Below are 13,964 nucleotides of genomic sequence, written 5' to 3'. Positions count from 1 at the left end.
AGAGATGAGGTTAATTGTCACCCATCCCTGAGGGAGCACTTGGCCCTCTCCTGCCAGAACCATGGCTGGGATCCAGCAGTGCCCCTACCCACTGTCAGCCTCTACCTACCCAGAGCCCTGCAGCTGGGAAGTCCTTCAGAAGCCCTGCGGAACATCAAAGGCAGAGAAGAGGCTTCCCCAAGGCTGGTGGCATCTTTACTTGTGTCCCCACGGGCAGAGCAAAGCCAAAAAACCCACTCAGCAAAACCCTGTGGAGATACACCTGGGCACTGAATCTGTATTTTCTTCCACTGCAGCTCCCAAAGTAAAACTTTTGGGGGAGCTTGAGGAATTAAGTCCTCTGTCTACGAGCCCTGCCTAAGCAAGCACATAGGATTTCACAGGCTGGCATCCCCATAATCCTTCTTAGGGTGAAATGATCACCAGGAGTGCAGAGGGGAAAGCAGACAGTAAAGAATTTCCCCAACAAACTGGAGCTGGCAAAGAGAAGAGTTCTGGTGGAAGCTGTTCTGGACAGCACTGAACCCAGGGGCATAACTTCTGAGGTGTAATCACATGTGCTGAGTGGAGGAGAAGGATTTCCCCACTTGTTGAAAGAGATGGGAAGGCACAAACCTTTATCCTGTCAGCTTTGCAATGCCTGCTCACAGGGCTGGAAAAAAGGGAAGTGAAATGGGAACTTAATGTTTCCAACCAAAACACAAGCACAGGACACATCTGACTCCCCAGCACCATCCTGCACCACAGAGCTTTGGCATTTCTGCCTTTTTTTTTGGAAAGTTGTGGAAATCACGGGGTGAGCTGAGTCTCAGGACCAGCCTCGGGGTGGAGGGGACAGTTCTGATGTCCCAGCAGAAAGCAGGGGACCATCAGCTGTGGATCCTGGGCCAGCAAGAGCCAGGAGCTCAGCAGAAACAAACTTCTGAGCCCCATCAGGAGGGCTAAAGGGGAATTCATCATCCCAAACAGGACCCCAAGGGGCTGATTATAAAGTGGCAGTGAGGGGACTGACAAATTTAACCCCAGCAGGAGCTGTTGCCACTTAACACCTAAACCCAACCTCATTTTGCCAGCAGTGACATTTGCCAAGGTGTGTGCCTTGGAAAGAGAGAGGAAGGAGAGCAACCAGCTCCAACTCCACCCATGGCAGCCCTCAGAAAGCATCAGGCTCCAGGCACAGACTTACCCAGCCCCTTTGGCTTAAAAGCTTTGGGAGCACGACCTCATGCTCTTCCTCAAAGGATCTACTTTGAATCCTAGACACACACAGAACTAATGGGCTCTTTTGTAATCACATGGTAGTTAGTCCATTTTTTCATGGTAATTTTCTGGTCTGCAATTCCAGTTATTTGTGTCCCTGCCGGAGAAGTTTGATGCTAACATATCTCTCAGGGAGCCCTTTGACCTCTGCTGGCAGGTTGGTGGGTTTCTCCCTCTCTGTTTTGTCTCTAAAATGAGGTCATGGCTTTGAATGAGACAAAGAGCCTTTGCAGCATGAGGAATAGCCCCAAGACAGCTGTGAGTACAGAACCCCCATCATTCACATCAGACCCTGAGTGCAGGAGAGGCAAAGTGAGCAAGGCAGCAGCCCCCAGCTCCCCTGGGAACCTTTGGGTTTTACCCCCCTGCTCTGAGACCCCACAACTGGTGCAACAAGAGGCAGCAACCCATGGGTGAAGAGCCTCCAAAAAGGAGGGGATAAAGCAGAATTCTCCAAGCACTCTGGAGCAGGAGCTGCTGTAAGGGATCCCTGTCCCTGCTGGCAGGGTGACACTTCCACCCTCTCCAGCCTTGGCTCCAGTGCTCAGGGGAGCTGAGGTTCTGCTGACACAGCAAACTGTCAGCATGGCACCTTCTGTCACACCAGCACCCTCTGCCAAAGGGACAGGTGAAGAGCACGTGTGCAGGGCAGAACAGGGCTTCTGGGGGGTGCAGGAAGGTCAAAGACCACGTATCAGAATCCTGAGATCTTTCCCAGGAGGACAGGGGGTTTGTGTGCACAGAGCCTGAGCTCTGCCTGCAGCACGGTGACGTCTGAGTTAATCAGTGCCCCAGGTCCCTGCTTTTCCTTATCACAACAGACCAGTCATGAGGCTGAAAATATGAGATTCTATGATTTTACTTCTGCCTGAAATTGCTTCTATTCTTTGCAATTATCCACGCCATCAGATTTTTTTTTTTTTTAAGACAGGTGAGTTTCACTGGAAGATCTTTATGGGAAACTCCATAAGCCTTTTTCTTTCCCCACTCATTATTATCAGTTTAATGTGTTATGGACCCTGAACATGCAGGGATTTAGCATTAAGCTGGAGGTGCTACAGAGAACACACTGCAGCACAGAGAGTCTGGAAGAGGAGTTTTCCACTTTGGAAAAGACAAGGCTCAAAGCTGCCATTTCTATAGGAGGTGAATGGAGCAAAGCATTGCATTCCCCACCCTGTCTCCTCATGAACACGAACTTCACTTCTGAATGCTGGAAAAAATTAGCCCTAAATTATTAGCTTTTTAGTAAATAAGCATGAAGTGCAAGTTCAAAGCTCCCTGGATTTTGCAGCACACACTGAGCAGGGCTGCTGAGTTTTTACTGCACATGGTTGGTGTTTTGGTTTCTTGCTCTGATCCTGAGCACAGCTGTATCTATCAGCCAGGACAGGCAGGAAAGTGGTTTGAGTGCTGAAGTTCCTCAGTGCATGCTGAACCAGTCTGCAGAGGATAAATGAAAGTTTGTGAATTTCAAACTCTCAAGTAGAGGAAGGATTTTTCTTTCCATGCTGGGCTCTCTCTTGCCTGTATTTACAGGAGTAAAGAAGCAAAAGCAGCAGAAATACCTCTGATATTCCTGCAACATGCTCTGGGCTGCACCCCAGTGCTGGTTTTGCCCAGGAAGAGCTGGGAAGGGGCAGCAGCATCCCAGGGCAGAGGGGACAGACAGAATTCCCTGCTCCTGCCCAAAAGGCTTCAACACTGCTGTCACCACTGGGCACAGAGAGTGATGAATCTGATCACAGAGAGTGATGAATGGGAATATCTGGGGGCAGCAAAAATGCAGACTGTGCTCCCAGAAATCAAAGCTGACAGAGGTCCTCTGGAACCATCTTCCCCAGGGCTGCTCCCAACAGCACATTCTCCAGTGATTTGTCCAGGATGGATGGATGGATGGATGGATCTCAAGCACTGAGGCTGGAAGAATTTCTCCTGAAACAACATCCACGGGCTGAGAGATTTAATAGCTGGGAAGCATCCTTCCTTCCTTCCTTCCAGTCATTCCGTGTGTAATTCCTGTGCTCTCCTTTTTATATGCATGGGCAGACTCCCCTCCTGCCTGCATTCTGCCACTCTCCTGGCCCTAGCTTTACTCAAGCCTGATGAAAAGCCACCCTTCCAGGCCCATTAATTGCTCAGTCGGCCTTGGCTGGAGCACAGCAGCCTTTTGTTCCAGCACTGCTCCAGCTGCTCCCATCACCCCTCACACACAGGAATCATTTGTCACAAACATTCCCAAACACACCTCTGGAGTCCAACAGCAACAGAGCCCACACAAAGCCCTCTCCTGTCACACCAAGAGCCAGTACCTGGTACGCAGAGGCTGCTGCCTTGGAAAGCCACTGTCACCTCCTTGTTCCTTTGTGCTCCATCTCTTTGTGGTTATGAACTGCTCTTCATCACAGACCTACAAGGAAGCACCCTCTGTGTCTGACCAGAACAATCCTTTATTCTGTTTGCACGGCTCCAAGCAAAGGGAGAATTTTTTTCCAAAATGCCAACCAAGGAAGCCCAGCAATAGCCAGGACATCAGAGCAGTGGGAGAGGACAACAGCAGGGTCAGCTCTCCCAGCTTGGAGATCACCAAAACACTTTGGGACCCTCTCTCCAAAGAGATGATCACAACAGAAGTGACAACACAGCCACAGAGAAGCAGCAATGACATCTTGGAGAAGGGGCAGATGCTTCTCCAGAGGCAGAAAACAGATCAAGGCTTCCAGACAGAGCACAACTGGGGGAAGGAGTATAAAATCACCATAAAATCACCAGCATGGAACTGTCACCCAGGTTCCAGAGAGGACAAAGGGCTCAGGGAATACCCTCACATCCACTTCAAATCTAACTGGAGAGCCAGTTCTGCTTTCTGCTCCTAAAACAGGAGCAGACAATTGGGAGGAGATGGCAGAACAGCACTGGAACTGGGATTTGACCCCCACCCTCAGGTTTTTTTGATGTAGCAGGGAACACTCCTCATGTGTGACCCACAGACTTCACTGCCTGCACTATTTCCCCAAAAGCCTTACCCCATAAATCTAAAGCAGGATTTAGGTGCTATCCACAACTATGTACACATCATTCCTGAAGTTGGCTCTAGCCTGCAAGAACATTTAATGTTTTTTAAATGCTGACAACTCGTGTGGATTTGAGTCACTGCACTCATTATATACCTGCAGCTTTCTTCAAGTCCAAGCTCCTGGAGACAAACCACTCCAGAAATCTTCAGCTTCCAAAAGAATTCAGGTGGAAAAAAATCTGATCCTTTGATTGAAGGGAAAAACCTTAGGCCTCACAAACCAAACCCAATGCCCATCACTGTTTTAGGTTTCTTTTTTTTTTTTTCAAATAAACCTCATTATTTCACCAGAAGCCATCCTTACACCCGAGTATCCAAAACCTGGCAGTTCTGAGAACTCATCTGAAGTCACCAGAAGTTGGTTCTTGCAGAAATCAACAGAGATGATTTCATGTGTTACTCAGACAAGCTTTCCCTGGATGTAAGACAGGGCCAGAGCTGGAGATCTGGATTAGCAGCAGCTTCTTTTAGTGCATGTACAGTGACATGGAGAAAGAAAAACTGCTCAGAGCTGCAAATCAAGCACCTGCTCCTTGCTGTGTGTGTTCCAGCCACCCTCCAGCACGGAGACAAAGGAGCCATTGGGACCACATGCCTACATTACACTTCTTATTTTGCCAGACAATATTCACAGGGGTCTGTTTTTCCTCTTGTGCAGGCTGGCAAAATGTTAAACAAATATTTTTGAACTGCAAGAGGAACTGACATTTTAGGACATGAAAACAAGAAGGAAGGGCACAAATTTGAGGACCTCCAAGGAACAGCACGCATACAAATAATAAAAAGGTGACTCTGTAGTTCCACACACTTATGTTTTCTGAACAAGCAACTCGATAGCTTAGTGGACACATCAGCAACTTGTGCAGCCCTGTGATACAAGATCAGACTCAGATTCTTACAGCAGTGAAGGGGAACAGCAGCAAAGGAAGTAGAACAGGTTTCAAGGGATACCTGGATTCAGCATATTGGAGATAAGAGTGGTTTGAGTGAACAATACAAACACCGGGATGCAGAACTGCAAAAACAATCCTTTGGTTTGCTGCCTTCCTATTCTTCTGTTTGTGGCAAGTGGAAGATTTCTGTTTCATTCTGCAGACCCATGCTGACAGGCAGCCTTCTATGAGCACATATATTGCTTGACTACCTTGCAGAGTCTGCTTTGAAGTTTACTCCTTTTTTTTTTTTTTTTTTTAAAGTCAGGATTTCCTTCTGTGAGGGTCTCTGCTTTCACGTTTTGTTGGAGGGCTGATACTGAGCACTCAGAAATCAACATTGAGAATAGTTGACAGCTGCTCAGAAGCTTCTCCTGGCTCCTCTCATAGCAGAACCTCAATCATGAGCTCAGCTGCATGGCCGAGGGATCACAAGACTTCCCAGGTTGGCTGTCTGGGGTTATTTTCAGTTAAAAGGAGCTGTCTGAGTCTGGCTGCCCCCCACCTCCTGCAGAACCCACAGGGCACAACCATGTGATGGAATTGTTTGCAACAGCACAAGTGAATGGAAAAGAATCAGCAGAGAAAAAACCCTTTCAGGTTTCTGCACAACCCTCTCCATCCTCTCCCCACTCACTGAGGTTTTACAACCAGTGCTGCCTGCTCACCCCTGCCACCACCTGCACCTCCTTCTGCTGCCTCATGGCCTGGAATCCACCACAAACCTCCACAACTTTCACTCCACGGGTCAAGTGCTTTTGCTTTGATGTTGCCTTAAGCCAAGATAAGGAGACAGCAACACCTACATTAAAGAAAACCCAAAACAGTCAACTACCAAAACAAGGCACTCCTTGGATGAGCTGCTCCAACACAGAAAAGTAGAGGATAAACACAAACAGATGTTACTCACACCACTTGCAGCTCATCTGAGAAACTCCACAGTCCCTGTGATGAGGGGGTAAAAACCTCTGAAGCTGCTCAAGTGCATCAGTATTAAATTAATTGCTCTCTATGAAATACACTTAAATTGCCCAAGAATAAACAGAAGGCCCATCAGCAAATTACCTTGCAATATCTATGTGGGGTTTTTTCTTGTCATTTAGGCAAGCTCCCAGCACTGGTCTAGCCTGGTACCAGACCTGACAGACTAATGGGCAGTTTGAATCAACCCAAGCATTCATCATGGCCAGGGCAGAGCACACAAGCCCAGCACCAGGCTGAAGTTCTCACCACATCACTGCCTGCAGTGCTGCTTAGCAAGGGAACTGCCACAAACATAACTTTTCATGCTGCATTTTGTCAGTGTAAAACTATGGAAGCCAGAAATCCAGACTAATATAACCCCTCTGAGTAGAAATATTACTGATAAAGAACTCTTTTTACAGAGCATCACTGTTTGTCTTCCTTTGCTCTGGTGCAAAGTAACTTGCAAACCTCTGCACTCCCAATGCCATCACCCACAGGAGCCCAGGCACTGCCTTCAGCTCCATACGGAGCCTTTAATCAAAGAGCAGAGATGTGTAACTCAGGGAAAAAATTAAAAAAAACAACAACAAAAAAAACCCCCCTCCAAACAGTGTCACTTGAGTGCTCCAGCGAAATAAACAGTTTGGGCAAAGGCCAGCAAGAGTTTGTGCCAGGCATCCGTTTTCTAAGGACTCTGGCAAAGAAAGCAGTGCCCAGGCTGCATGTTCCATCACTCCAGAGATTTCAGGTTCTCACCCTATAGGTGCAGCATTTCCCTTCACTGACAAAAACCAACCACACACCTTCAGAAAGATGCTGCCAGTGGAGTCTGTCCAGAGGACCCTGCTGTGCCCACCACTCCTGTTTTATATCCCAGTGATGAAAATCCCAAAATCTGTTCATCTGCTGCTTTGTTCCCAGATAAATAACATTACTGTTATCTCTTGGCAGCTTCCAGACAAAGCCACGTGGCTTCAGCAATGGCTCCATGTTGGGTAACACCTTGAGGCTTTCATCAGAACCTCCTCAAGAAGAAAACTCTCCCAGAATACAGACTCTGTAAATAACACTGCAGGGGAACATACCCACAGCAGACAACACAACAAAAATCTCCCTACAAGGAGAAGTTTCCCACTAAATCCAAAGATTGGGGTTTGCCCTGAAATACAAGGATTTACATCCCTTGCAATGCTCCCATTTAGTTTGCTATTAATTCTGGAGATTCTTCTTATTCATATCAAATTTCTAATCCTTTTTTTCAAATCCCATAAGCCAAGCACTCTTGGCTTCCACGATGTTTTGTAGTAATAAGTTCCAGAGTTTAAGGCACTGCCTGGAATCTAAGCAGAAGGCTGGGAATCTGGCATTCCTGGCTCCACCACCACAGCCACTCCCCACTCAGTGGAAGGGCAGCAGCTATGGATGATGCAAGAAAGTCCAGGTAGCATCACCCAGTAGAAAAAAAAAAGAAAATAAAATAAATAAAAAAAAAGAAAATTGCAGGTAGGGTGAATAACAGAAACCCTTTAAAGGTTGATACATGTTTTTTTTCAGGAGTGCCTGCATAATTTCAATCCCTATGGCATTTGGGTACTTTTGAAGTTCTCACTCATGTTATATTTCTATAAAATTCAAGTTATTCTCACATTACATGCACACAAACCCTGCTGTCTTGAACCCACAGCTAGAACTGTACCAGGGCCAGAATGGGGGATGGTTTGAGCCTGACCACTCTCTTTGTACCACTCCTGAGTCTGACAGATCTAGGTGAGGACCAAGACAGCAGCTCCTGACACACTTCCCTTCCAATTTCTATTTTTATTTTTTTTTAAACATAACCACGAAAATCAAGTGTCTTGATAGCCAAGTCTGGCTATCACCAGAATTAATGTATTAGTTTGTTCTAAGGCTTTCTCTTCCTTCTGAAGCTGTCACCCGCGGGAAGATAAATTAACCTTTTTATTTATGTTTAACACCAACAACTCAGGCATTTTAGTATGCAAAGTCTCTAATCATGCCAAAATCAGTTATCTATGGAATCCCCTGCTATGACATTTAGGTACCACTTTTAACCTGACAACCTCCTCAGGAGGAAAGCCAGATTAACCTGGCAGCAAACCCAAGCAGAGCCTACAACCCACTGCAACGCAAACTTCCTTTTTTTTTTTTGCCAAGCCCTAATTTAATTGTAAGGATTCACTGACCTGTCCCCACAAGTCTTCAGGAATTCTGGAAGTCCACGGTCAGCCACACCACGCTTCCCAAACTCTTCTCCCTTTCAGTGATCTTTAAAAGGCACTTGCTTACCGCAGATCCCTGTAACAATGAAAAGCATGGGGGGGGGGGGGGGGAAATAAAAATCTACGGATTAAGAGGGCTTGGGGGAGGCGGGAGAAGGTGCAGCACCCCCTGCCCATCAGCCCTACCTGCAGCCCCTCCTGCTCAGCTTCCTGATGCGCAAGAGTTTCCTTTTTTTTTTTTTTCCCTATCTCTCCAGCAGATCCAGCGCCGGGGTGAGGAGCATCCCCAGGACCACGGAGGAGCCCGCAGCTTCCCGGTCCCAGCGGAGCGATGCTTCCCGGCGGGACCCCGCGCGTTCTTCCCGGCTGTAAGCACAAGCGCTGCGCTGACCCATCCGAACTCTCCCGAACCCCCTCGGGGGAGGGGGGGGGACGACGACACACACAACCCCGCAACCTCCCAGCTTCGGGCAGCTTCGGGCAGCCTCACGCATCCCCACCCCATCCCCTTCGGGTTCCCGCATGGGGGATGGGGGGGGCTCGGAACCACCGCTTCCCCCCCCCGCCCCAAGCCCTAGCCCTAGCCCTAGCCCTACCTCCCCCGAGCTTCGGAACCGCCCGGCCCCGCCGCGCCGCCGCTGTTTAAATGGGCAGGTTCGGGCCCGGCAGGGAGCATGCGCTGCCGCGGGCGGAGCGGGGCCGCCGCGGGGGTTCGGCCGCCCCGGGCCCCCCCCCCCCCCCCCTTCCTCCCCGTTCTCCTCCTCCTCCTCCTCATCCCCCTCCTCATCCCCCGCCGAACCCTCGGTCTGTGTCCCCTTCCCCCCCGAACCCCGCTCCCCCGGTGCCATCAGCCCCGTGGGTCAGGCAGCAGCGGGGATGAGGAATTCCACGCAAATAAATTGAATTTTTTTTAAAAAAAGCCCTGCTGCCTTTTTTTTTTTTTTTTTTTTTTTTTGCCTTCCTCCCCCCCTTTCCTTCCTTCTGGAGAATTACCCCCAGCGTGAATAGTTTCTTGTTTTGTTTGGGTTTACTAATCTATTCATTACTTGTAATTGCTTGGATTGTATGCAAATGGATTCCATGCTCTGGGAAGCTTGTGACCTGGCCCCTGGACATTATTCATGGTAGATGAGTGCTTCAAATCCCCTGGCGTGTGTGTGTGTGGGGACAGAGGCAGAGAATAGATGTGTACAGCTAGAAGTTTATACAGAGAGATCTATACATTACCTCGGTATCTCACCCTCCAACAACAGCTGAACAGAACCAGGAGCCAAAAATGCACACACACTGATCCATATACAGCCCCTAGGAAGAGCTCAGCCTTCCCTAAACATCTGCATCAAAAAATACCTTTTTTTTTTTTATGCGAACACTGGTAAGGAGAGGATAGGAAAAATGAGACAAAAATGCAGTTGACAAACCGAGCAATTCTTAAATTAATGTTTGCAAATCCTTAGGCCAGCTCCTCAGCTGATAATAAATAAATAAATAAATAGATAGGTCATCAAAAGCCTTATATTAATTTGTGCTATTTAAAGAGCTGGCTTTCTGCTTGGCAATTTATTCACCCAACTCTACTAGTTGCAAAAGCATTACAGAGTTCTAGTTATTTTTAATCTCCACAGTGTCCCCTCCTTTGAGCAACTTTGTACCTTTCAAGGTCAAAAATCCCATTTCCACATCACATTTCAGCTTGGATCAGCAGGATAGTCTTGTTTTCACTACGAGCAGCTGTTCCCTCCCAAACTTTGCTGAAAGCACTGGTGCTACATGGAAAAAGCAGAGGAGCACCTGCACTGGGTGTCACTTGAACTGATGGGAACCCACTCACTGGGTGGCTGACAAGGAGAAATGACACTGCTGTTTCCTGAAAAAAAAACGTTTTTTTGGCATTCCAGATGCAGTGAGCGACGCACTAAAGAAAAAAAAAAAAGGAAAAAAAGGGAAAAAAAAGGGAAAAAAAAGGAAAAAAAAAAAGAAAAAATCCAAAGAGGAAAAAAATTAAAATAAAAAAACCAACCTAAAAAGCACTGAAAAGCTAAGCTGTGACTTCAGCTGCTGAAGTGCCAGAGTCCAAATTCGGGTGGGGAGCCAAATGCCCCCCTTTGCTTCTTAGGGAAGTTCATGAGCAATTAAGTAACTATTAGTCCTGGGTGTTGGGGTGGTTTTTTTTTTGCTTCCTTTCCCCCTCTTTTTGGAACATAAGCCTCTCACTAGGTGGGTTCCTGGGGGCTGTGCTTCCCAGCAGCTGGAGGAGCTCAGCAGTGGTCAGACTACCAGCATGAACTTGAGCTTCCTATCTTCTATTCCCGGCCCCAGCTCTGACTCACTGTGTGATCTTGGTTCAGGCTCAAGCAGCCAGTTTTAAAAAAAGAAATTGCAGGCTGTGGGGTGGTGAATCCTCCTCCTGGCCCGTCACTACCAGGAGGCTCTGCCCGTTTTGCTGAAGGCCACAGATTGCTGGCACAGGGTCAACTGGGAGCTGAAGGAAGCTTTAGGGAGCCAAAGAGCAGCTCCACGGCTCATCTGTACTACTAAGTCATAGAAAGTCTTGTTTGTTCCTCTCAAAAGTCATGGGAGAGATTAACCTGGGCTGGTTCTGTACCAGTACAAGACCAGCACCTCCTGGAGACAGGGAGGGTTTGTTCAGGAGTGGGGGTGCAGACCCAGAGGCAGGGGAACTTGTGTTGCTAACAGGCAAATGTTTTCCAGATTTTGCAGACAGAAAGTGGGTTAAACTATAGCCAGCAGGGCAGACAGGATAACTGATGCTCTGCTACATCAAATACTAGTTCATTCATGCTTCCCTTCAATTCCCAGCACGTATGACTAATTCCCTTCAATTGAGGCACTATAAAAGTTAGGTGCTACTCAAATATTTTAGCCTGCCCATCTCATTTTCTCTTTAATAAAGCAGTGATAACAGTATTTGCACACTGACAAGCTCTTGGCAGATAAAGGCTGCAGTTCATGCTTAGTACCTTTACTGCAATCATCGCTTCAAATGACAGGCAGACCCCCTGCCTCTCTGTCAAACAAGCACGTTCTACCAGCAGGTAAACACAGCTCCAGTTCCTCCCTCTTTTTAGCAAGGTATTTTCACACTTAGCTTTAAGAACACCTTCATCTCACCTGCCTTCTGCTCCACAGGACTGAACCCCCACATCTTCATCAGCAACTCTCATAATTTCAACCAGAGATTTGGGTACCTAAACATGACAAGAAGAGCCCATCATTCTTTATACTACTGGTTTCAGGAGATCCAGTCCTGAGCTTCTAAATGGACCCAATCATTTTGCTGAGGAGGTTCAGAACACTGCAGGATTGAGCCATCATGGGATCCTGCAAACTAGATTAATTTATCAAAAGGGGGAAACAGAAAGTCAACTGCCACCTCAGCTGCTCATGCCCGATTAGATCCCAGCAAAGATTTGCCCTGCTCTTATCTAAAACTCATGTACCCAGCCCAGCAGAGCCCGGGGTATCTGCTAGATTATTGACAGGGATTAGACAACATCACACGTGGCAAATAAAACAAGGCACCAGGGAGCAGGAGACCATCCCAGCCTTATCCTGGGCACAGGGAGCACTGGGACAGCTCAGGGACCATCCTAATCTCTCCTCTACAGATCTTAAATCTTGCTGAGTGGTTTTATGGATGCTCTGATTCACCCTGGAATCCACAACAACCTCAGAGTCAAGCTAGAGGTGGCTTTAAGCCCACTTTGTCCTTAATTACAGAAAACGTGAGTCCTGAACTTGTTTACAGACTGGCTGCTGATTCACAAGGCAAACCCCTGCACTCTGTAAAATGGGAAAAGAAACCCATCCTCAGCACCCCACTCGGGAGGTTAGAAGCTGTTTACAGAACAGTCAGATACCAAGGTGGAAAAGTGTTAGAGAAAAGCAAACCAGAAACATCCTCTGATGGTGCTCAGTGCTGCTGCCTCAAGAACAGAGGTTGGGATTCATGCTGGATGCTCTCAGCTTTTAGAAAGATCTTTCCTGACAGCCCCAGATCTCGTGCCAGTCGGAAGTGATGTGCCAGAAGGTGGATTTTGTATAATTCTGTCTAATACACCTTTAAAGGGGAAAAGGCAGCAGAGCAAACAAAAGCAGCTCCTGGCTGCAGAGTCTGTTTATACTCGAGGTAGCCAGAGCTGGCGGCTGCACTTCAGGGCTTATCTTTTGCTCTCTTTCTAAACAGGAAATGTATTTTTGTCTCTGAGCATTTCAGGAGAAGCCACCAGGCTAAAACTTTCAGAATGAGGGGGTGCCAAAAATGAGCATTTCGATTCCCTCACGAGACCTGAGAGGTGGTGGGGACCCAGAACAGCAGCGGCACAGCAGCCACCAGCAGAGGAACTTCGGGGAGCTCTGCACCAGGGGGGCCTCCAACACATCAGCTCTGGAAAAATCAAGGGATATGAGTGGGCTACCAGATCAGCTTCTGTGCATGGAAAAACTGCCACAGCTGATGGAACTGAAGGGGGAGAATGTGGGGCAGGGAAACGACAGAAAATTGCCCTGTCCTTGGGAGAAGACAATGTGGCTGGAAGGTGCCCACTCCTCAGGACTGAAGAGAGCACCACACATTCCTTCTTCCTTTCCAAAACCAAACTCAAGCTGTAACATCCCCCAGATTTACTGTCTGTTTCCTTAGTGCTGTCACCCCCATGGAGGACACAGTGCCAGCACTATGCTGGCTTTGAAGGAGCTCAAACTGCAAAGTTCCATGATATTTAGTCTCAAAGCATTTGGAGTCATGGATTCAGTGAGGTGGGATTTTTTTGCTGTTTGGGTTTTGTTTTTTTCCTCTTTGAAAACATCCATTTTACTTGTAGATAAAAGTTTGGAAACACTATTTGCTATAAACTGCCAAAACCAGAAGGCATTTTTTTTAATTTTTGTTTTTTTTTCAATTGCAAGTCTTAAGGCTTGAACAATGTCATTGGAAGGGCTGGATTTGGCTAGAGAATTCTTCTCATTTGGTAGGGAGATGGGGTCACTGTGTACCACTCACTGGATTCCAAGGCCTTTGCAGCCAAGCAAACAAACTTGCTCCCTCCTGAAAATCCTTGTTGATATTGGACTGGCTCTCACTGTTTGCCACTTAGCATCAACCTTGCTGTCCCTGCAGGCGAGGCAGAAAGGAAGAAGCTGTCCCTGAAACTCTTTATCCCAGTGTTGCTAAACTGGGTTTGAAACCCAGGCCTATCTGCTGTATTTACAGAGGGCAGGACAAACATTTCAGCCTTCCCCCTGCTGCTCCCTGGGCTGCATTCTTAACCTCTGCCTCTTCCAGCCAACCTCCCTTCCCTGCACACAGCATCCTGTGCTCCCCTGCCTCCTTTTGCCTTTCAGGATGGAGCCCAAGTTTTGACCGGTGCCACCCACCAAGCCAAGGGAAGGATTGGCCAAGGAGGAAGAGCCAAGCAGCCCAAAATCCAAAACAGCTTCACTAAAGTCAACTTCAAGAGGAAATGAATA

At 47.7% G+C, this 13,964-nt stretch overlaps 1 protein-coding gene and 1 long non-coding RNA gene across 3 annotated transcripts in view; one reads left to right on the top strand and one right to left on the bottom strand.

The window, feature by feature from the left end:
• The window catches only part of SLC45A3 (solute carrier family 45 member 3), a 25,690-nt gene extending 17,165 nt beyond the window's left edge, over positions 1-8,525 (bottom strand). The window contains exon 1 of one of the 2 annotated variants that reach the window (XM_030465394.1): positions 8,439-8,525. The gene's annotated coding sequence lies outside the window, so the exon portion shown is untranslated. The remainder of the gene's footprint in view (positions 1-8,438) is intronic. The other variant, XM_030465395.1, reaches the window with a different exon arrangement.
• Positions 8,464-13,964, top strand: LOC115599705. The gene is made up of 3 exons (XR_003988567.1): positions 8,464-8,552; positions 8,735-8,842; positions 13,839-13,964. It is a non-coding gene; the product is annotated as an uncharacterized LOC115599705 (long non-coding RNA).

This window comes from Calypte anna, chromosome 26 (assembly GCF_003957555.1).
Source record: "Calypte anna isolate BGI_N300 chromosome 26, bCalAnn1_v1.p, whole genome shotgun sequence".
Classification (NCBI taxonomy): Eukaryota; Metazoa; Chordata; class Aves; order Apodiformes; family Trochilidae; genus Calypte; species Calypte anna.
Note: the sequence above shows the minus strand (reverse complement) of the source record. Positions and strands in the feature narration are given on the sequence as shown.